Below are 24,008 nucleotides of genomic sequence, written 5' to 3' on the forward strand. Positions count from 1 at the left end.
TTATACCAGAGGTAGGTATTCAACCTTATTCATTTCCCGACTTTTTTCTGTGTATTTTTGACACCTCCCAAATTATGAAAAAATCGAAAAAAATAAGGATACAATATAGCTGTGACTTAAGTACTAGAAATAAAACGCGATATGCTCTAATGTACAGTAGGTTACAAGTGGGTCACCCAAATGGATGGTGTTAAATTTGAATTCAATGATATACTATTGTATACAAAAAATGTTTCAGAACAGAGAAAGTTTGTAGGCCTATGCTATTTTGTTATTATTAATATAGGTAGGTAGTAGGTTGAATTAATAATATTATTTTCATACTGTCATATACTTAAGAAGTTTCCAATATACGTGAATCATATTTGTAAATTACAAAAAAAATAGCTAAAATTGATATTCATGGTTATTTAATATGTAATTTCATCCAAGTATAAACTTAAATTAAATATACAAAAAAAACTGTATAAATTTTTTTGTATTTTTTGATTACAACAATAATTACTTAAGTGCAACCTTGTTTTAAATCTTCAAGCCTTAGCTATAAAATTTTAAAATTGTATGCATTTTCAACTACTTACTAAATAATTTGAAATTTTTCAATTTTAATACATTTGACAAAATGTTAACTTTAAACAATTTTATTAAATTATACTACTTTTTTACAATTGATTAATACTTATGGAAAAAAAATTGTGCTTATATATTTTCAATAGTTTTTAACTTCTATTATAAATTATAATAATATGTTAGGAACCCTGTATTACATTTTTAACCCTTTTGATCCAATGAACATTTTAATGGCATTTATAGAAGAAAAAAGTTATTTTTTTTTTTCGCTTATAGAAAATCTTAAGAGGACGCTACACCCGCATGTGTTGTCTCCGTCTTACAAGTTCGTAACATTACAAAAACTGTTTCGCGCGGGAAAGAACCGAGAAAGATACAGTTATAACTAAGAAACGAAATTTTCACCACATAAAAAGGAAAATTTCGTCTGTGAAATATGTTTCTATTTTTTCGATATTAGAACTAAAAAAAAAGTTATTCATGTTTAAAAAACACAAAAATTAATATATTATAAAACAATAAGAATTTTTTTTGTATAAGTGATATCGAAAAAATAAAAACGATATTTCAAAGACAAAATTCTCCTTTTTATGTGGTGAAAATTTCGTTTCTTAGTTATAACTGTATCTTTCTCGGTTCTTTCCCGCGCGAAACAGTTTTTAGAATGTAACAAATTAGGATTTTATACATTAGACATTATACCTAAAATTATATATGGAACGCTTAAAACTTTATGGAGACATTAGTCCCTTCTGGAATTTTTCCCCACTTTAACCTCTGTATAGCCTATAGGTATAAACATAATTTACATTCAACTTTAACATAATAATACACCTATACCTACATTATACGCGATTGATTCTTGTCATGTCGAATTTCAAGGGAAACAGTAAAAAGTTCGATGTATCGAGTTTCCTAGTTGCGCATATTCGATTGCTTTTTCAAGTAAAATTTCCATTTACCTTTCATGTTTTTATCTTGGCACTGAGTAAACCATTTTAATCAACTATTACCATCATTCACCGCTGACAAATAATTGGAATCATTCTCATTTTTTTCATATTTAATTGAAATTCAAAATTTTATCTTTCTGTGTAATAATAGTACCTAATTGAAGATAAAATAATGGATTTGGTGGAATATAATGACTATTACTATAACTACCTAACCGAAAAATGTTCTGTTCTCATATTAACAATTTTTTCATCGAATTATCATGAACTGACCACTATTAAGTGTGTAGGTAATGGCAATTTCCAGAAGATTTAAAATTTAAATAAATAGTTCGATATGACGAAAATTCGAGGTGGCGACGTTCGACATAGTCCCATATGTGATATGTATAATAAATAATAATAAATGTGTATAGATAGGTCGTAGGTCCCAGCAGGCCCCTCCCACATAATATCTTTGGCCCTGGTACAGAACTAAATCCTGGCCCGGACTTTTTGCTAATATACACATACGTATATTGAAGTTAGTATATTATATTCAAGTTATTATTGCATTAACGGGGCGGGCCCCTGCAGTGACACAGGTCCTTCTGATCCCTCCCCTTTTGTGGGGGGCCCTGGATCACGGGTATTATACAAGACGTGCACTGGTCATTACACTATTATATCATTATTCGTGGTATAGTGGTATATGGATATAGATACCTATATACTATACGCGTCTACGCGTGAACATGTCAGTCGCGGATCTGCAGTCGATCGATGATTTCGGGTCTCCCGGAGCTTTTATTACCGATAACCGATTTGTGACGAATCCGTCTCGACGGAGGGCGTGACGAAACGCTTCGTTTCTAGATATATTATACAATAGGTATATAATATAGGTACGTATAACATACCTGCGACGATAGTTGACCGACTGTTGTGTGCATATGTATATATTATAGGTACGTCGTATTATAATATAGTATATTAAATATACCGTATACCTACTATACCTATATATATATATATATTAAATTAAAATTTATTTCATCGACTACAGCTGGGATACTTGACACGCGAGTGTCGAACAAACGATTACGCACGTTCCACGAAATAGTGCCGACTGCCGGGACAGTTGATATTGCCGGACCACCCGCCGCCGTTGATCGTTTCATATTATTAATAATAATATTACCGTATACCGTAGACGCGTGTGTATAATAATAATATGTCGACGACTGTCGGAGACTTTAACGCTGCAGCGATCGCCATATTTTCCGCACGCGCTGGACACAGGTTTAGACACCGTGGCCAAATACCACACGACTCGAACACACGTCAACGTGTATCATATTATAATATTTCTACGCGGCAGCGGCGGTCGCGTCGAATTTTCACAATGTATTATTTTTTCCACTCACTCACACACACCCAAAAAATGCATATGCATAGGTTTTGACAGGTCCGGTCCAATTAAAATAGTTTTGACTCTCGAGTACGATGAAAAAAAAAAAAAATAATAACAATAAACAACGTTACAATAATAAACATATTATATAGTATGGATTATATTATGGTCGCATATAAATAAATCAATATTGTTAGTAGGTATATGCTATTACCTATATAATATAGTGGTTACTGGTTATAGTATAGGTATGTATATTATTATGATAAATTATAATATCATTCTCGACTTCTCAAGCACATATACCTATTATACCTATACACATACAGAAATTATATTATACACCACACGAGAATATTATAGCAGCAGTCGTGTCGTTAAAATCTTTCGTCGGCCTGTACCTGATAACATTACCATCAGTCATCACGACCTCGAGGTGATTGTTCTATATATCCGTCTCGTAGAGGACCGCGCATTACCACGCAGCCATATTATACATGACACGCGCACTCAAAACTCACTCGCCATTCGTTTGTACATTATTTATTGACTTATTGTACAAAAAACTCACTTGTTGTTCATATGTGTAGCACTACGCAGTTCATATAGTTATCATAGTCGATTTTTTAATACTAAATATCGATATTCGTATATACCAACTATTATTACTTACTATAATATCAAACTGAAATATTCGGACTTGGAGTTTCATTAGATTGAAGATATATCGCTCCTCTACGCATGGGATTTCTAAGGGCATTGCCTCTCGTTAAATATGTCGGGTAAATGCCTATTGAAACCCCAAGGTTTGAGGAGCAGCACGTTTCTTCCAGCATTCTTTTAGTTTTCTTTGTCCACGATTTGCAATCTCTGCCGTCTTCTGCAGGTATACACGCTCAAACGATTTTGGACCCGACATAAACAATCCCTATATATACGTATATATTAAACAGTGGTGCGCAGAGGTATATTTTAAGAGCACGTGCAGTTAAAAATAGTTAGCCACCCATCCAAACTCCTACTTTTTGTTTAAAAAAAATATTGTCACTAACTTATTAACTTCTCTGTTTCATCAGCAGTGACTTACACCTAATCCTCTTCAAAGAACGTGCAGTTGTAGTATTTACTAACCAGTCTGGGCACCACTGTATACAAATCTGTGTGAAAAAAATAATCTAACAATAATGAAAAATATGTACAAAATAAAATAACATTATAATTTAAAAATAATAGTTAGGTACACATAATTTATAAATGTATAGAATTCTATTGTTATTAATTTACTTAAGTCTATAAACATTACATCAGTAAATCGTTGTATATGTATTATAAATGTATAATATAATATATAAGCGCAATAAATGAAAACGCTAATAATATACGCTATTTATTATTAATTACTAAATTGAAGTATACTAAAAGTGTTTGAGAGTCATATGACAAAAAAGTTTATACGTTAAAATTGTAATACATATATGGCTAATAATAGCTTTAACAGTTCCATAACGTCTCGCCTCAATGACGATAATATAATTAAAGACGCCATTGCAAACAAAACATCCATATTTATAAAATCAATATTATCATGAATTTATGAATGAAAATAAGCCCCAAGACTTCCTCCCCCCCCCCCGCAGAATGGTATACAGTGTGACCTGTGATGAAAATTCCAGCACATAACTGAAAAATGAAAATATGTTCTTAAAGTTATTAGAAAACTGAGATAAGATGAATAATTGCATTATTGAGAAATATGATGTACAATTACTGTATAAGTGATGATGGGGTAAGCGCCGAAAAACATGCTTGCTGAATCTACCTGCAGTATATAAGTAGTATTATAATATTTAGAGTTGGGCCAAACTCATAAATATGGTCCCAAAACATAGTTTTTAATATCATGTAGATTCGAACTAGAACTGAATTCTTTAATCGTATGCGTAATGAATGCGTGAGATGACGAACTCTAACCGTACTTGTTTTTTTTTTTTAAATATTCAATTGAATTCGAATCGTTCTTTTGAATTAAATTACAAATCAGAATTTAAGTTTTACATCAAACCAAAGCATAAAATGTATAAAACATTTTTTGATCAAAACGTATGACGGTGCTCCAATTTTTCCTTTTTCACAGAGTTCTGATTAATATTATTGAATTTCGAATATTTTGTTCGACTTCTGTTTAATTTGGTTTTCGTAAAACTAGATTTGACTTTCAAACTCAAACCGAACACGTAAAGTTCGGTTCGACATACCTTTAAATTATGTTATATATAGCCGTTGCGTCTTTACATTATTATGTCTGAAGCGTATAGGCCACATTTCATGAACGGCTCCCTGTATAGTAGTTGCAGCTTGTAGATCGTAAAATATACTAATACACATTAATAAATACCTGAAATAATATAATGCAACAACTCACTCGAGTTGTACGACTAAAATAATGGGTTTTTAGCGCTCGCGCGTGTGTGTGTGAAATCATACGAATCGAGTGCCAAGAATAATATTCAATAATGTGCTTATATTATGTGTTGAGGTAGAAAAGTATACCTCCCATATTACTTTTATTTCTTTAATTACAATGCCATTATGATAGATGTATACAAACACAGTTAGATGAAACACTTGTACTTCAACCAAAAAAAACGCAATAATGTTGCTACAATATAATTATTACCTACGAACTCTGCACGTTTTGTGTCGTCGAAGTAATAAACTTTTATTCTTTATTTTTTAATAGCGCGGGCCTAATTCAATGGATACTTAATTGATAATTGAATATTTTGGATTTGTTGTTTATCTTGCGCTATAAATAATTAGCAAAGAATTCAAAAATTTGGTATGGGTCTTAACACTTAAAAACTATCTGAGCTGTGTCAAATCGTTTTAAACTGTTCCATATGATACATCTTATTGATTTTTAAATAACATTACAATAATTAAACAATACATAAAGACTATTACACAAGTCCGACGAATATTTTCGTAGCACTGCACAGCATTCATACATATACATCATACGCACTATTAAACAATAGGATATAAAATTATGTCTAAACTATAAAGACTAATACGATTTACAATACAAATATAGTATACATAAATACGATTTGAGTACAATAAAATTTGTCATTAAATTAAAATACGTTGTTAAAAAAAAAACACACACACACACACACACTATTTTCTAAGACTGTAATATTGTTTGTAAGTGTAGTAACAATTTTACTATATTATATCTACAACCAAAACGCAATAATTGAAATACATTTTGACGAAGTTAAGTTCCTATCTATAATAAATAATATAAGTTTAGACGTATAGTATATTGCCTACCTATATCAATATACGTTTTCTGCAGTTAATAAGCAGCGGTGTTTGTGCTTATAACAGTCGTCTTGCATGAGGTAAATAAAAAAAAAATAAAATGGTGTAAAAAACTTGCCGAAAGAATAATACATCGATAAACGGAGGAATGATTTATGGCGTTAAGGCGGGTACTCCACATATAACAGGTAGTCTTCTGAACAAGTCAATTGCAACGAATAGTAATTATTAGTTTAAGAATCGGACAAAAGTGGTTTATATATATAGTAGGACGGGTATAATCACCGACGCGGTTTATACGATTTGGAACGTTTACGATAAATGAATCACACGAAAATCATCAGACAAAAATGTGTTTCGTGAAAAAATATTTTCAACACAGTATTCTGGAATAGAGTACGCTGAACTAATATCCACATTCCACTCTAACACGAATTAAATAAATCCTAATAGTGATTAGGGTGCTAGTGGCGTTCACAGATATTTTCAATGGTAGAGATTATAATATATAATATGTATTATATGTATATTATTGTGTATATAAATGTAAAAAATTTATTTTATTCCTGAAGTGTATATTTTACTTGCATAGTAAAAAAAAATAAAAATACCTGCAATGGGAGTTTCTTTACCCAACCCAACTCCGTGTGTACGTTGATATAAGATGCTTATATACTTAAATAAAATCCCAAGTTATCATTTATTCATATGTAGTTCTCTATTCTCTATCAACGTATCTATTTTTTTTTTTTTTAAAGCTCTGGAATTTTAAATTAAAACCACAGATGTTGTGTAGTTTTAAAAAGGTAAGAAATCTTATACATCAGGATAAAAATATGTGCACAAACGTTTCACGGCCAAAAATAAATATACTACTGCAGACTCATGTAGTGAGGGTTTATCTGGAAAAAAACGGCAAAACGGATATCAGAACTCGTATAAAAGATTTTCCATTAAAATAGTATGTAAGTATATTATTATATTTATGAAAAAAAGCGTCAAAATTACAAATAAAACACTTATCATAAAAATGATGCCGTAGATGGAATTATATACAAAAGAAGTGTTCCTCCAACTGTTACGCATCCCTTAGCTCAGCAAAAAACATGGAAAACCATCTGAAATATATATAATATATTATTACGAATTAGATACATGTACAAAAAATAGAGATGGGGTAGGTATCAAATATCATGCCGGAAGCTCTCCATCCAGATACCATAAATCACATGATGACCTTTTCAATTAATACCAATCTTATAAATAGATTATAATATTTTCTTGTTTATATATAATATGTAAACACTGCATGTATTCTTAAAAACCGTTAACCTTAAACTCCTTGTATGTCAACGGCCATAGACGCCGAGTCATATTTATTTAAATACAAAAAAATAAAAATAATAGTAATAGTAATATAAAGTTTTGACTATAGGTACTAAAAACTTTTAAGCATGAAATACTTCATGTTTGATTTTCAGCCTTCGTGGCGTATAATATACTGTGGCGAAAAACGGAGATTTTTTTTTATCCTCTGCAACTATAGCATTATAATATACGGATTTGTTCCCATATTATCAGGCACACTTGATATAACTTTTAACTATTAGGTGTATTAAAGGTATAGGTACAATTATTGTTTTCAGTATAATATATTATTGATATATTATTATCATCGTGCTTTTAATACGTTTGAATGTTTAAAGGAAGCTATATGAAAGAAAAACAGTTAAATTTTTTTTCAACTAGGTACCTATCTATGCCTAAATGATGTTAAACATTGGTACTATTAATACGTAATATAAAAGTACTAATATGGTATACACGAAATGAAAATAAAACGCGTTCGTCCGTCGTCTGCTTCGTCGACGAGGGGCTTGCTGGTATTTGGGACTTAGCAGGCCAGTAGGACTGTTTTAATAAATGTGTGTCGACCACCGTTGGTCCGCTAAATCCCTAACACCAAACCAAGCATCAGATCGCGTGTTCTGCGTCAGCGGTTGTTCGTCCTTTGTCGTGAATCTCGTGATGTTCGTATAACGTATATATATAGTTGATCGTATCGTTGGAGTCGGTTTCACATAATCCATATCCATGATGAGTACTTGTCCTGCAAAGTAAAAGAAAAAAAAACGCGTACATTTTAATTTTTAAGACAATAATAATATGAAGTGAAAGATCGAGATAATTTGTGCTATATATAAGCGTATATTATCATCAAATCGAGTCCATAGGCGTGCGCACAGGGGCAGCAAGGTGTGCTCTTGCTGCCCCTGGACGGTTTGAATATATTTGTATGGGCCGAACTATATAATAACAACATGACATAATAGTACTTTTGTAACCGTATTATAATAATAAAGAATAATGTGTTTTTGATATTTGATGTATTTTTAATTTTGATATGTTATACCGGTGTTGAGCAAAAACAATCTATGATTAACCAATGATTATCGTTTAAAATATTTTTATTTAAAGGTCAAACTTTAAATTTTGATTTTGAGCTTAAAAATGTTAACTTAATACCCATGTATGGGCCGGTAAAAATATTCGATGCCCCTGACTTGAAACTCTGCGCATGCCTATGAAATCGACATATTGTATCGTAGATGTTTCTTTTCGGAAACGGTTTCGCGGTGGCATATACATATTATGGCTATATAACTTCGTAATAATTGCGCCGATTAAAATTACTTCTAAGCAAATAGAGATCAAATGGTATATATATCTATTAATACTACATATATATATATATATATATATATATATATATATATAGGTTTTGCATTATTAAATATTATTATAAACACTGGCAGCAGACTAAAGGCATGATATGAAATCACGCGAGTCATAATATTAATCCAAAAACTATAAGACATATTATATGGTTATAGTCATTTGTAGTTTTTAGCATCTTCAAATCATTTAATTATTTTTAACGCACATATTAATCCATTGTAACCATAAGGTTTATTAGTATAAACTAGGAAATTCTAAATCTTGTATGGAGAAATATCTTTTGCATGATATTATTTTGAATTAATATTTTTTTAAGTATTTTTCATCCGTATAGGTTTAATTACCAAATGTCTTAATGCAATGATCAATCGTTCTATCTTTGAAAGCGATTATGTCTTTATCGCAATCTAGTTTGTTTCCAGTATATATAATAGGTACTTCGTACTTAATGTATTTTGATGAGCGTGTCTAAGTTTGGTATTTAGTTTTTGTATTATTGTTGTAGCTTAGTTATGACAGTGTAAAAGACGCAGAAAACTAAATCATCGGTTTTCCTATTTGTCGCATATAGTTATTACTTATTACTTTATTAGTTATAGTTAAGGCATTTTTAGGACATTTAAATCTGGACCCTAATTATTATATAATATGTACAGACAATTTACATACATTATTATATACATTACATAAATTATACAACATATGAATATACCAATATACGAATCGGGTAAATAGAAAAAAACTTATATAAATGTAATATTTTTTTTTTAATGTTTAAATACTATGTAATACACGTCATGTATAATAATATTAATATTATAATTTATAACCAAAGCATTTTCGTTTCATTTTGTGTTTTCCTTCGATTATTTTGCGGAATTCGCTTCTCTATGGCATCCACCTTATCCGTAGTTGCCGCACATGTAGATAGTACCTATATAGAGTACTACGTATATTTTTCAAATGCACATAACAATAATATATATTTTTCCTTCCGCTTAATATCCTAATACACACGAGGAGCGGCCATTTAAACAATCAGGTAAAGTTTGATCCCAACAGCAAACCAGTCGATATATAATATTTTATATTATAATTAATAATATATACATTTATTAAAAATGTATAGTCACGGCGAGATTACTTACACCCGACGAAACGAGTGCTGTGATTATAATATTACGTTCAAAATAACGCTGAAAATCGAATCAAATTATTATTTATTTGATTTTTTTATATCCGGTTCGAAAAACCAGTTATATACTTGTTGTATTTGCAGTGATCCAAAAGAGTTTACACGAGATCGTTACTCTGTGTTCGTATTGCAGTAACCATAACCCTGGTATGACATATTTAGGTCCTAAAGATGAGGAACCTATTGAAAAAAATCGATGAAAAATAAAATAAAATATAAAGACATGAATAATTATAATAAATTCGTCTATTGAATGTTCGATTGAAATTTTTCTCACAAAAATGTTAATTTACCACATTCAATAAGATTTTAGGTTTCCATATTATGTTTTAACATAAGTACCTTATACGTGCTTATAATATGATATTATTTAACTCAATATTCGTTCGATTACTGTCGCCGCCTGCTTTATACATTTATATAATCTAGGTATATTGACGGAATTTAATCACTTAACAGTCTTCTTATCAGTAAACTTTGGTAGAAACTACTTAAACATTTTACTATTAATATTTTTTTGATACGTCTTCCATATGAAGTTTTTCTATTGTAAGTCCATTCACATACTTATTTTATTTACCAATTCTATATAATAAAATATATATATATACGAAGTGATCAATTTAATTGTCTACACTTATTATTTCGAAAATTCTTAACTTTTTGAAGATATAATTTTAACACAATCTTGTTGTCATTAAAAAATAATATGTTTATGAATTACGTTATTGTTTGTCGTACGTTTTTTACTATTTTGAATGACAGCACACCTTTTTCATATCATTTTGCTTAACAGGTTTTTTTTTAATTAGTTATAAATTTATAACTTTAAAGTATTATAGTAGTAATGTGTATATGAAAAGGGTAGAGTGGCGCTACAGGGGTAGGTACCCCAAAAAATCTTGGTCAATACTATTCCGTTCATCTGAAGTTTAAACATTAATAACATAAAAAAACTAATAACGAAGAAAAACTGTATAATATATATAATTTTTTATAAAATCATGTTTTTCGATGTCATATCAAATCAATAAAAGTACTATTTTCAAAAAAGTCAATTACTTTTCCAAGTAATAATGAGCGTAGACACTTATTAAATGTATCACGATTATCCAAGGCTGGGCATTAACGGGTTAAAAAGTTAAAGTTAAGTTAAAAAGTTAATTTTATCTTAACTTTTTAACTTAACTAGTTACTTTTGGATATTCATTAACTTAACTATTAACTTATTAAATTTATTTTTTAATTAACGTGAAATTAACGAGTTGATTTTCATTTTATGGAATAAGTTAAGTTAATTTTAAAAATTTTTATATTTTTCTAATCACTCTGTACTCTAAAGGAACACCCTGTATACATCAGAAAATAATTTATAATAAAAGGTTTTATATTATTAAATTAATTATATCAAGTTACAATAAATATAATATTATAGACATAATATTGTCCCTTTATGACTATATATGGCATTATGGCTATACCTATATCATGCGGGTATATTAGTGTTATCGACGACCGAAGTCGTCATTTCGGGAAAAAATAAATCCAACAAGTCTAAAAATAAACAAAAACCAATTATCGATATTTTGATTTTGTGTGATGTACTGATGTGGGCCTGAAATTTTATCAGTATTCAGTTGTGAACTTGTGGTTGTACACGAACGTCATAAACAGTATGCACGTTTGAATGAATTGTTTTTCAACTATAAACATATTGTTATGCAAAAGTAAAAATTTAATTTGATTTAACAAAATAAAGAAAAATAATTTTTTAGTATAAAGATTAATGCTACCTATTTAAGTTTAAATTTATAGTTTAACTATATGACTGAAATGTGTATGTTAAAATAATAAAATATTATCCAACTATTTCAACTTATTTATTATCTTTCTATTTAAATTATAATATGTTATATTTTAGTATTTTAGTAAGTATATAGCCATATAGGTAATACCTAGTATCTATTTAATACAATATTTAGTGATTATTTATTAAACACAGTAATACTCTATTTCAAACACACACTCACAAATAGTATCTGTTTACAAGGCTTGATTAAATAATATTAATTCATTATTTTTAGGTATTTATTACTTGTTATATATAGGTAATTACTGTTCTTTTTTTAGAAATGAAAACTTCAATGAAATACAATAATATACTGTATAAAGTATAAACATTTGTTATATAGTCATAAAAATTAGTTTTGGGTTTCAGGGTTTGTAAAAAAAGAAAGTATGTGTAAAAAAAAAAATTAACTTTTTTTTAACTTAATAAAAAGTTAAAAAAAAATGTGTATTAACTTTTAACTTAACTGAGTTAACCTATAATTAAATTAACTTTTAACTTTTAACTTTTTGTAATTGGTGCATATTAACTTAACTTAACTGAGTTAAAAAAAATCATTAACTTGCCCAGCCTTGCGATTATCTACAGAATAAATCTACACCGGTTGATTGAGTTCGGTTCGCACTCCGCACGTAATATTCATAATAACGGTAAGGTGTAACTGTGTATAAGTTAATCCGTTAATAACAATAATAACAGATAAATTAGTAGTATTATAATATGTATATAATAATACATTATACATAATGTTATTATTATCACACACCACACCGTCCACACCACAGAAACGCACTCCAAACATCAAACGTTTTCATGATTATTTATTCAGATTGTGAGTGCAAATCCGATCAATAAGAAAAAAACACCGATTGTATGTGGGCGGGTAAGTCGTATAAATCTGTCTTCACGCCGGTGTAGTCCGATCTATACCTATGAGGCTATAAATAGCGATTAGTGATCGAGCACGTTTCTCACGTGGTGTGAAAATATTGTTGCGATCGCCATCGCCTTATCCGATTCCATCTCAATAATATTGAGAACTACGCGCCGGCCACCGACCCCTTCACTACCCCCCACCCCGCCTTGTCTATGTTCCATTATTATGTATTTGTTCATAGTGTAGGTATATGCATCATAATATGTACAGTCCCTCGGAGTGGTGCCGATCAAATTTTCGTACGTTTTAATGTAACAACATATTTTTATATACTATTCATAATATTTCGTGTGCATATTATGATATTATATGACGTTTAGATATACATCATGCGCTGAATGACTGTATTTTAATTGCGGGCACGAGATACGATTTCTTGATACGAAACTGAGAGCTATATTATATATAGGTAGAAGCTGAGGTGTCAATATTACAATAATTTGTCCATGTATATAAATAATATTATGTATAATGCGCATAAACGACTGCAGCACTTAAAAAATATAATGTGTGTTTCCTACATATTATATATTTAGCTATGTTGTGCAAGTCGTAAACGTCAAACGCATCATACCTGTAGACTTATTAACGAGGAATACTGTTCTATCTCGTAGATAAAAATATAATATCATACTCATGAGTCATGATGTATTATGATGACCGTTATGTTATAGTATGTTGTATGTGACATGTATATATAGACACCGAACCAACATATTATTATGAGACATTAAAACGTTTTACTAATTTTCAGTAATAGCCAGTGGTGGGTTTAAAGGGGGGGGGCTATGGAGGTATTATCTCCGCCTTATTGGGACTTAGCTATCTATTTTTCTAAGACGAGTATTATGATGTATCAATAATTATTATAAAATATCGTCATTGAAGAATATGGCTATTTAATATTTCTTTTTTTTTTTATTAAAATAGAAAAAATATACAATCTGTATAACATAATACAATAAGTAATTTAGATAAAATTTTTACCAGTCTGGACGGCTTGAGGGAAGGGTGAGTCCATTGACACTACTTCCAATATGAATTTTGATTAAATTAAATTTTTATTGTACATAATAAATGTATTTATAATATATTTAATATTTATGGACATTTAAATACTATGAATGGATTTATAAAATAATACAATTAGATTGCTGCTATTATAATGTAAAACAATTATGTTTTAAATAAACAGTTCTTTTTTGTTAATACTTTTATGTGAATATATTTTAAAGATGGTTTAAATGGTTTCGAATGAAAGTTTATAGCGTCATAACTATTTATAATATGTTGTTATATGTATGATTTATAATTATACATATATATATATGAGTAAAAACGTATAATGTGAATTAAAATTGTAGGTATATAAATTAAAAATACAGCTAAGCAAATTCTTGTACCTCAATATTAGCTCCCCTAGTGAGAGATGAAACTCGACCCTGGTAATAGCAAGTCATATGTACAATAACCAGGGTAGTTCTATGACTTTGTTCTAGAGATTATATTATTATATTTTATTTATGTAAGTGAGCACTGAGCTATTAGTATAGGTAACCTATACCTATATAGTATATAGATGCTATATGTATACGTATTAGCTTACTATAGTTCCGTAGGTTACAAAACTAAAATGTAGTTGCTATTAAGTGTTGGTAACTTTGGTAACAATAACCACAAACAGATAATTTTAAGAACTATGCAGGGTACAAAAAACAAATAAAAAATGAAACATTAAATTTTAGCATCACAAATATATTAATATATTATATTTTAATATTTTCTATAATATTTTCTATTAATAATGAGTGTTCTTTACTGTTAATAATATTACTTAGTAGGTATACGAAAAATGTACCTAACACAAATTATTTTTTATACATTTAGTAAATAAAAACGTTTTTGTATAATATTATACAAATTTACGATCACTCGACCGGATGAGTAGGTTAATATTATTATCATTAGGTATATCTAAGAGCGGAATTCAGTACAAAGAGAATTGTTCGATATTATTTTTATTTTTTATTTAGATTCCGAGTGAATGAACATTACATTACATTGAGCGTAAGACTATATATAGGTACGCATGAGGTATAGTGTTTCGTTTAAGCACTGCACGTGGCGTCCGCGTCCACCCATGTCGGACAGATTAAAGTGAATTAACTGCCAACTAATTCTGAATGTACGCACTTAATACAGTTACAAGTCGTTTTATTCTCGTTGTTCATAATAATTAATGTATGCACGTTGTATTACCACTAAACAATATTAGTTTAATGACTTCCGAGTAATACCTATAATATGTCGAACATTGTGGATATAACTATATATGGCTATATGTAGGTACGCACTATAAATACCATGTATATAGGTAATAAGCAACAAAGTTATAAGTTTATTAGATTGAATGGACCACGGGTTGCTGCGTGTGCGTGATGATAATATGCTAATGTAGGTGATGTTTCGAATTTCGACAAAGTGCCTATATAACGTGAATCGTTCCGTAATTGTTATAAATTTATAATATTGTAATCCGAAATGTAAAACGCGTATCATAGAAGGTATGATTTTAAATGAAAAAAAAATATATATATTTATTTTTAATTAAAATAAGCAATCTTTTTCCTTTAATTATTTTCTCATTCAAAGTAACTTCTCAATAACAGTGATACCAGGCACCAGTCTAACGCTAATAGCCGCGAAGACGTTCCCCTCGCTCGCGAGTACAATTTATTCACCGCAATAATAATTCTCATCAATTATATTTTATATTATGAATTATTATAATATTTATAATACCTATTCGTTTTATAAAAAGAATGTTTTTAACTGATAATTAGTAAATATTTTATTACTTGATGAAATTCGAAACTATTAACGGGTTTTCAAGCTGGTTGTTGCCTGTGTAGTTACGAAAGTACTTATTTATAGGTATACAGTGTGATTCTTTTATCATTGAACACTTCTTATTTAAAAAATTATTTACTTTTTTTACATAGTTTCAAGTTGTTAAAAAACCAACATTTTTATTAAAAAATTATATTTATAAATATTTTTTATCCTTATCATTTTTTAAGTTTTTTACTTTTTTGAATGACAACATAGGGTTTTAATTTCATATTCCAAAGCAGAATATTTTTCTAAGTATTTTGATTCATAAAAATCGAATTTAGGACGAGTAGTTTATGAGTTATAAGTATTTAAAGTTTAGACAAGCAGAGTGGAGTGGTACGGGGTTACCCCGCAAAATGTTTGTCCACTACTCCGCTTGTCTAAACTTTAAATACTTATAACTCATTAATAATTTTTGAAATAATGAGTGTTCAATGATAAAAGAATCATCTGGTATTATTATATAATGGGTCTATTGTTTTCAATGTCTCGTGCATATTAGTTGTTGAGTTTTACTTATTTTGTATTAATGACATAAAATCTTGAAAATAAATGCTCTGACTACCCAATATGAATATTTCTATTATACACCCATACACATCGATGAAATATGTAGATATATTTTTACAGATAATAATTATTTAAAAATAATCATTATTTTCATATTCAATAAAAAGTTACTGACATTTGTAAATTTAAACTGGACATCCTGTGTTTGTGACATTTGAATATAGGTAACTCTAAAATAGATGTGTGATAATAGCTATTCCTAAAAAAAAATATGCAAGTTTATGAGGTGGATACACTAGTTGTGGCTTTTATCGCATAAGTTCTCCTTGTATAATAGAATTATTTATGTAGTCAGCTGATTTTTATTCAGTTACTTTTACATAAGACTGTGATTTGAAGGTCAAGCGATGGCGATTTTCATAAAACATTTTAATTGAACAATAATTTATTAATCAAAGATTAAGAAAAATGTAAATGGTTTATTAAAATGAACAATCGCTTTATGTTCTCCACAAACAGTTGTTATCTTATACTGTTTATTACTTACTACCTAAGTGTATAGGTACAAAAATAAATGAATAAACCGTAAATTAAATTTTTTTTTAACTAGACAAAATTTGGTGGGAATTTTGATGCATATATATTAAAAAATATCAATTACTGATCATGTATTTTGTACGTGATATACTGATATATAAAAGATTTCTGCTTTAAATTATGGACAGTTATAATCATCGATCAGGTTTATTTGCTACAATCTCGTAGAAACACAATAACGTGTTTGAACAACGTTGAAGTTGTCGATTTCACGGAGACACCTATATATATATATATATAATACAATATATGGATCACACCTGGCAGGTATTCACTGCAGTGTGGACATACGATATATTGGTTTAGACATTTGATACTACAATAGTTACACTGTACAAATGATCCATTATGTTAAACAGTAGCCAGTTTAGATAGTTGGCTGGTGCCAAGCGTGTGCGAAATTAAATATCGATCTACAGAAGCCGGAAAGGTATATAATATTATATAATAATCGATCGCATTGTATTTTATTACTATAATGGAATAATATGACATCCATGCATGTATGATATTTTATTATTACGATGCCAAAACATGTAGAGGTATTATATACGCACTGGCGCAGGTACTGAAACCGAACAAAACGGTTTGCTACTGTTCCGAAAGATTATATACCTACTTAACATAATCACGTTCGCCGTCTCCGCCGTCGTGTGTAATTGCACGACTCCGAACCCCACTGTGCGTTGATTTTTCTCAAGGACGACAGTGTTTGTGCATCCGGGATGAAATAAAAAAAAAAAAATGATCTACTACGATGAAAATATGATTAATAGAGTCCTATAGTGTACCGTACTATTATAATATTACGGTTTCGCGCCCGAGGCGAGAATAAAATGTTTCCCTCCCCCCCTCCTCTTTAGTTCTTCCTGCTACTTGCCCGATATCGTATAGGTTTATCGTATTATGTTATACTATATTATAATACGTAGTTAAATGATCAGCTAATTCCCCCGAAAAATTAACGCCCGAAGTCCGGGTACTCTTCCACTCCATATGTCCTGTAGACAATATATTTCGTGCGACGTATAATATGCAAAATTTGGTAATCGTTATGACACGACATGGAACTAATTTGTTTGCATAGTAAATTAACGAAAAATTATTCAAATTGGCATAATCGTAACGTTAAAAAATTTTTAAATCACATCCTATCATAGTTAAATAGCCACACGTGTTTGATAATAGTTCAAGCTAAGTGGTAATCGCGTATGCATAAAAAAAAAATAATGTATTTACAGTAAAATAAACCACCATCCACATCCTGAATTTATGATTTTGTAATACGAGTAGGAGTATGGAAATTAATATGACGCATGGAATCAATGACATTCGTCAAAAATTACTATTCTAAGTGACTTAATTTTTTTTTTAAACCCAAAAACGTTTTATTTCTATGTACATATATATCATCAGTATTGTATACTACGAGACCGGATTTGATAAAATGTAATTAAATAATATGAATCACTACGGTTGCATATACATAATAATAATACACAAAATAATATGTCAGATTATTATTCTAATAAATTATTAGATTGACTACCCACATTGCCACACCGATTTGGTAAGTATCAGTATGGTAAACTTTCAGTGCTACTTATAAAAATTTGTCCAAATATAATTTTGAAAAGGTACGGTTGTATTATACGGTCACGCACTCGCGCCTAATGAAATATAGATTGTACCCATTGGTACTACGTCGAATATTTCGTTATTATTTTATTAATATACCAACCCTTGTAATAATATAATCCTATAAGTAAATAAAACTATACAATATGGCTGACTTCCGTGTACAGCTAATGTATCACATTGAAGTTTGGCACCATATGCCGAACTATGCCGTGTGGGGATTGTTTACATTAGTTGTCACACATTACAGTCCTCAATTCCACTGTGACAATTCCTGCAGATATTGAAATTGAAAATTCCGAACAGCCTACGACCAAGGTTATCCCATTAAACATCATACTGTAAACAGTGTAAACATTACCCACTCGTTGACAACTGGCGGAAAACCTCATTGATAAGAATTAGTAGGCCATCTAGTAGTTTTATTTTTATATAAGTATTTATGAATATACATAACATAGGTAACTACTTTAAAAATTATTGATATTTACTAAAGTTTTTTTTTTTTAAGTATATTTTACAAGACGTAAGAATGAAATCTCAAACGGATTTAATGATTTGTGTAATATTTCATTTATATAGGTGTAGTTGTATAGACCCATATAGATTATAATATTACATAGATATTCGAGTGGACACTTGAAAACCCGTTGGCATTTGAAAAACGTTTTAAAAAAGTATGCGTTTTTTGACCGGTTATTTTGTACACATAATATAATATCTTAAAATAGGTACATTTCATACCATAAGTATAATATTATATATTATGTATATTTAGTGTACGGACGACCACTATACGACTTGCTCTTCTTCAGTTGCATGTGTCTTGGTACTATAAAATTGCAGTACAAACCGACAACCGTATTTAGGTACATATATCTGGTACCTATCTGCCAAAGCAAATATGTAAAAATACACAGTTGGAAACATTAATATTTTTTATTTAGGTGTGTAAAACAGATATATTACAGTTGTATCACTTATACCTCAATTCTGCGGGATGATTATATATTATAATTAATTCGCGATAATTTTATAAATATTATATTAGCACGTCGTCCTTAAGAATTCACACAAAACACGACATGACGTAATGAATTGATTTTCAATACTATTTGTAAGGAAAAATAAATAAATATCCTCATATATGTCTTGTAAGCAATTAAAACGTTATGATTATGAACAGTGTATGTATACCAACGGTTGGCAACTGTCCGAATTCGAACAGTGGAAGATAGAAAACTGGACCGTCAACATGTCACTTGTAAGACGGAGACAACAAATGCGGGTATCACGTCCTCTTAAATTTCTCTTTGTCTTCGCATAACCAAATAATAAACATTTTTATATTTTTATTTATTTATTTAGATTTTACAAAAATTGCTTTCGTTGAACCTCATTTATTTAATATTTTTAATCATCCGGACTCCATTATAAATTACTTGCCGATTCCTGGTAATAACACAATATAGCAATACTACGTCACTTCTTATTTCCTATAATCTATTAATTTAAAACCGTGAAGGGGTAGTATTCTTAGATAAAACTAAAGTACTCGCAAGCAGGGGCGTCGTTTGGAGTAAAGTCATGGAGTAGCAACAGTGGAAATCCAGTGGGGGAGAGCTAATGAGCTTTACCCCTCTCCGCCATTGACCATGTGAAATCTAAAAAAACTTTTCAACATTAAATCAATAAATCAATAAACTAGTCATTACAATTTTTTTGTTTTTAGAACTAGATTATTTACTAGTAAATAGTATAACATAAAAATATTATACCTATTTGTAGTGATTTTCTTAAGAAAAAAACAATAAAATTGTATTTCTTTTTCATAAATTTCTCGTACTTCGTACTGGTTCGTAGGGCAGCATAACTATAAATTTGCCACTCCAATACAAATGGTACGGTAGCATTACTATCCCTCGCTACTCCGCATATATGACGCCTATATGCTCGCAAGAGAGAGATATTATAACAATATTTGATGGGAAAAAGCCGTCCACTGTGACTGTCTTTACTCCATATATTTTATAAATGGGTTTTCATTATAAAAAATCGCGATGGGGTACGCATAATATATTTGTAAAATTATTATGTTTACCGAAGCGGCGGCGGCCTTCGTGTGCGTTTAAGTCGCGTGTAACCCAATTTGTGGGCATGCACATCTCTCACACGTGCATATGAAACTGCAGTTAAAATACGATGCAATATTTTATTATACACAAAAGTCGGCGAGGTGATGATTAACAAAACGATCGCGCGATGTATACTACACGGTTAGGTAATGTTATGTCTGGGCAGAGTTAGTGAGTTATCTATCTACTATCACTACTGCAGTATCGCATTAGTTGCAGCAGTGGCGGCATCGTCGAAGGTATAATACACTCTCATATTATACTCGTATATTATAATAATATATATTACATATTATTGCGTTTGGCGAACGTTTTCTGATCGTAAGTTTTTGTTTTATTTTAGCGCGATCGAGTTCCCGCGATAATCCGAGTTGTTTTACGAGTACATTACAATTTTATTTATACGTACACACATTACGTGCACACGCGCGTAATTTGATAAGGTTCGAACAACACATACAACGATAATTACGCGAGCGCAGATATAGGTAAATAGGTAATATATATGTATACAATACACACACGCACACACATAGTTATATAGAGTATATATTATTATATATGTAGTATTGCGGAGTAGGTACATGATAATATTAGAATACTTGTATTATATAGGTGTAATGTATATACTATATACACACTATTATAGACACTTTTGATGCGGTCGTATTATTATATAGATTACATATCAATAATAAATTACTAAATAATAAGCACATTCTTAATTTAACTTTTTATTACACTGAATATACCACGGTGGTAACTTCTTAACATCTTACAAAGATGGCTGTCGGATTTATTGTCTATAAATATGGGTAACTAATTATTGTTGGGGTAAAAGCCGATTTGTCTTATCCAAATAAAATCATGTGCTCAAACTACAACAGCAGGTATAAGCTCGTCTATACTATACCGATATCCAGTTTTTTTTTTTTTTTTTTTTTAATTACGCATTAACCGTTTAAAATTAGCTTATATTTGATATTCCAAGATTAGGCTATAATGCTTATTTTAAATAGTACGCGTGTATATATTTTGTTTTAGATTCTGAGCGGAGCATTGGTTTTACAATGATGTTTATTTCTTTTTCTTTTTTATTCTGTAAACACTTTTTCTCCCTCTAAACTTACTCAAAAGTATCAAGCGTAGCATCGTTTCTGAAAATGTTCTTGAGGTGGTACTTTAAAGAGGTCATTTTTCGATTTTCGAAACGTACTCGAAATAAAAGCGGTTATATAGGAGAAAAAACGTACGATTTCATGATTTTATAATATTAAATAATTACGAACGACGTTTTCTACCAGAAATATTGCTTCAAATGAAAAATGACAAGAGATATTTTTTGTTGTATTTTAGGTTTTGTTCTTTGCGGTTTATAGTTCGGAAAATTTTAGCCATTTTTGAGCTATTTATAGACATTTTAATTTTGGGAGTTTTTTGTTATATTTTGGTTAAAAACAGTCGTATAAACTTGAAATTTGGGTTGTTTACTTATATTATCTTTAACTAACTATGGTAAAATGTTCAATACATTTGAGTGACTTTTGAGCTTTTTATATTTTTTTCAATAGGTATCATGATATTTCCTAATATTATAATTATATAAATTACCTATTTATATAAATCGTTCTTAAAAGCTGTTCTTATAACGCTTTGTTTATCACCATAGAAACGAATAAAATTAAATGAAGAAGATTCCCTCATCCGCTCAGAATCGCTTTTTATCGAATGCAAATTGCAGTCATTGCATTCAAATCGATACAGTAACATTACACTATCCTGTCCGGGAACCAAAGGGACGATGGACAAACATCAACCACCGAAATGCTGACCTACTGTTTTAAATACTTAAATCAAAGTAATATTGTGTTACAATTTGTGGAGAATTAGACACTATATTATTATTTACCTATACGAATACCAATTCAACTGCCTTTAGAATATTCCAATTATTAGGATTTAATATCATACGTGAACACAAAATATTATAAAAGACTTGGTAGATCACTTACATTATAATACCTATATGTAGGATACATTCATACATTAAATAGTATGAAGAATATTTAACTAAATGTTAATTTCCATCAAACAATTATAGTATAGGTACCTACAGCTGAATCGTGTGCTAAATTATATTATTTAGTATTTATGTTTTAACAACACTTATATAAATAACAATGTAATATAATTATAAAAATTCATGATTTTGTATTTTATTTTCAATGACCCAAACGGCATTTTAAAGAGTTAATGATAAATGTGTTTACGTCTGATATAACAAATATATTATGGAATATAACCTGTTTAAAACATTTTTTTGTAATCGATGAAAATCTTTGTCACTAATAAGTGTGCTTGTTAAATGATATAAGTTAGGAGGTAGGTAAAAGATTTTTTTAAATTATGACTAACTTAACTATAGTCAATTATATTATAATATAATTATATTTAATAATAATAATATAGTAATTATATAATATGATTAATTTTTAGAAGACAACACAATAAACAATTTAAAAGTCGTTACCAACAAACTACCTACTATACTGTAGCTGCAATTACGAACCAGTGATAATATCGATGAATTTATCAAGTTATGTTAATACGTTTTTTTTACTGTAACCTAACTTAACTGTAACCTAACCTAACCTGGATTTCAATTACCCCGGATGTATTTCTCCAGAAAGGCCCCCAAAATGTTATTTAATAAATAAGTAAAAAAATGCTTATGAGTAATAAAATATTATATTTTTGTACTATCGCCCCCTCCCGATACAAATTCGGCCGGTTAGTCTAGCGACTATAGGCAGGCCGACACTGACCTACCTTAAGCTTTCAATAATAATGATCAATTAAAATAAATAAAATACTAAATAGTTTAAACTTTAAATTTCAAAATGCATTTAAATTTATAGAAAACTAGAGAAGAATACTCTTAATAAATTCTACTTAAATGTACAAAACAATATTCAGATAAAAAATAAATAAAAATATATATCCAATCGAGAAAAAAGTTACAAACGCCTCCTCGTACGTTTGTCGTTTTCGTTGCGTAACACGCGCGACAGCGAAACCCACAGGGTACGGGTAATAGGTACCGAGATTGTCCGTCGGAAAAAAATTCAGTAAACGCAGTGCACACACAATGCATCGGACTCAACCCACCACCTCGAGAAAGAGGAGAAGAAAAAAATGAATTATAATAACAATAATAATATGTATTAATAAAATATAATATGAAATGCACCAGGCTGTTCAGCAAAATAT

General features: G+C 29.6%; 1 long non-coding RNA gene across 1 annotated transcript in view; it reads right to left on the reverse strand.

Moving 5' to 3' along the window:
- Positions 1-8,235: 8,235 nt before the first annotated feature.
- Positions 8,236-24,008, reverse strand: part of LOC149058007 (uncharacterized) — a 40,923-nt gene continuing 25,150 nt past the window's right edge. Inside the window, exon 3 of the long non-coding RNA XR_016190633.1 lies at positions 8,236-8,353. This is a non-coding gene — a long non-coding RNA (uncharacterized LOC149058007). The remainder of the gene's footprint in view (positions 8,354-24,008) is intronic.

Source organism: Diuraphis noxia, unplaced genomic scaffold (assembly GCF_037042655.1).
Source record: "Diuraphis noxia isolate RWA-SAM2 unplaced genomic scaffold, SU_Dnox_SAM2 contig0002, whole genome shotgun sequence".
Taxonomy (NCBI): domain Eukaryota; kingdom Metazoa; phylum Arthropoda; class Insecta; order Hemiptera; family Aphididae; genus Diuraphis; species Diuraphis noxia.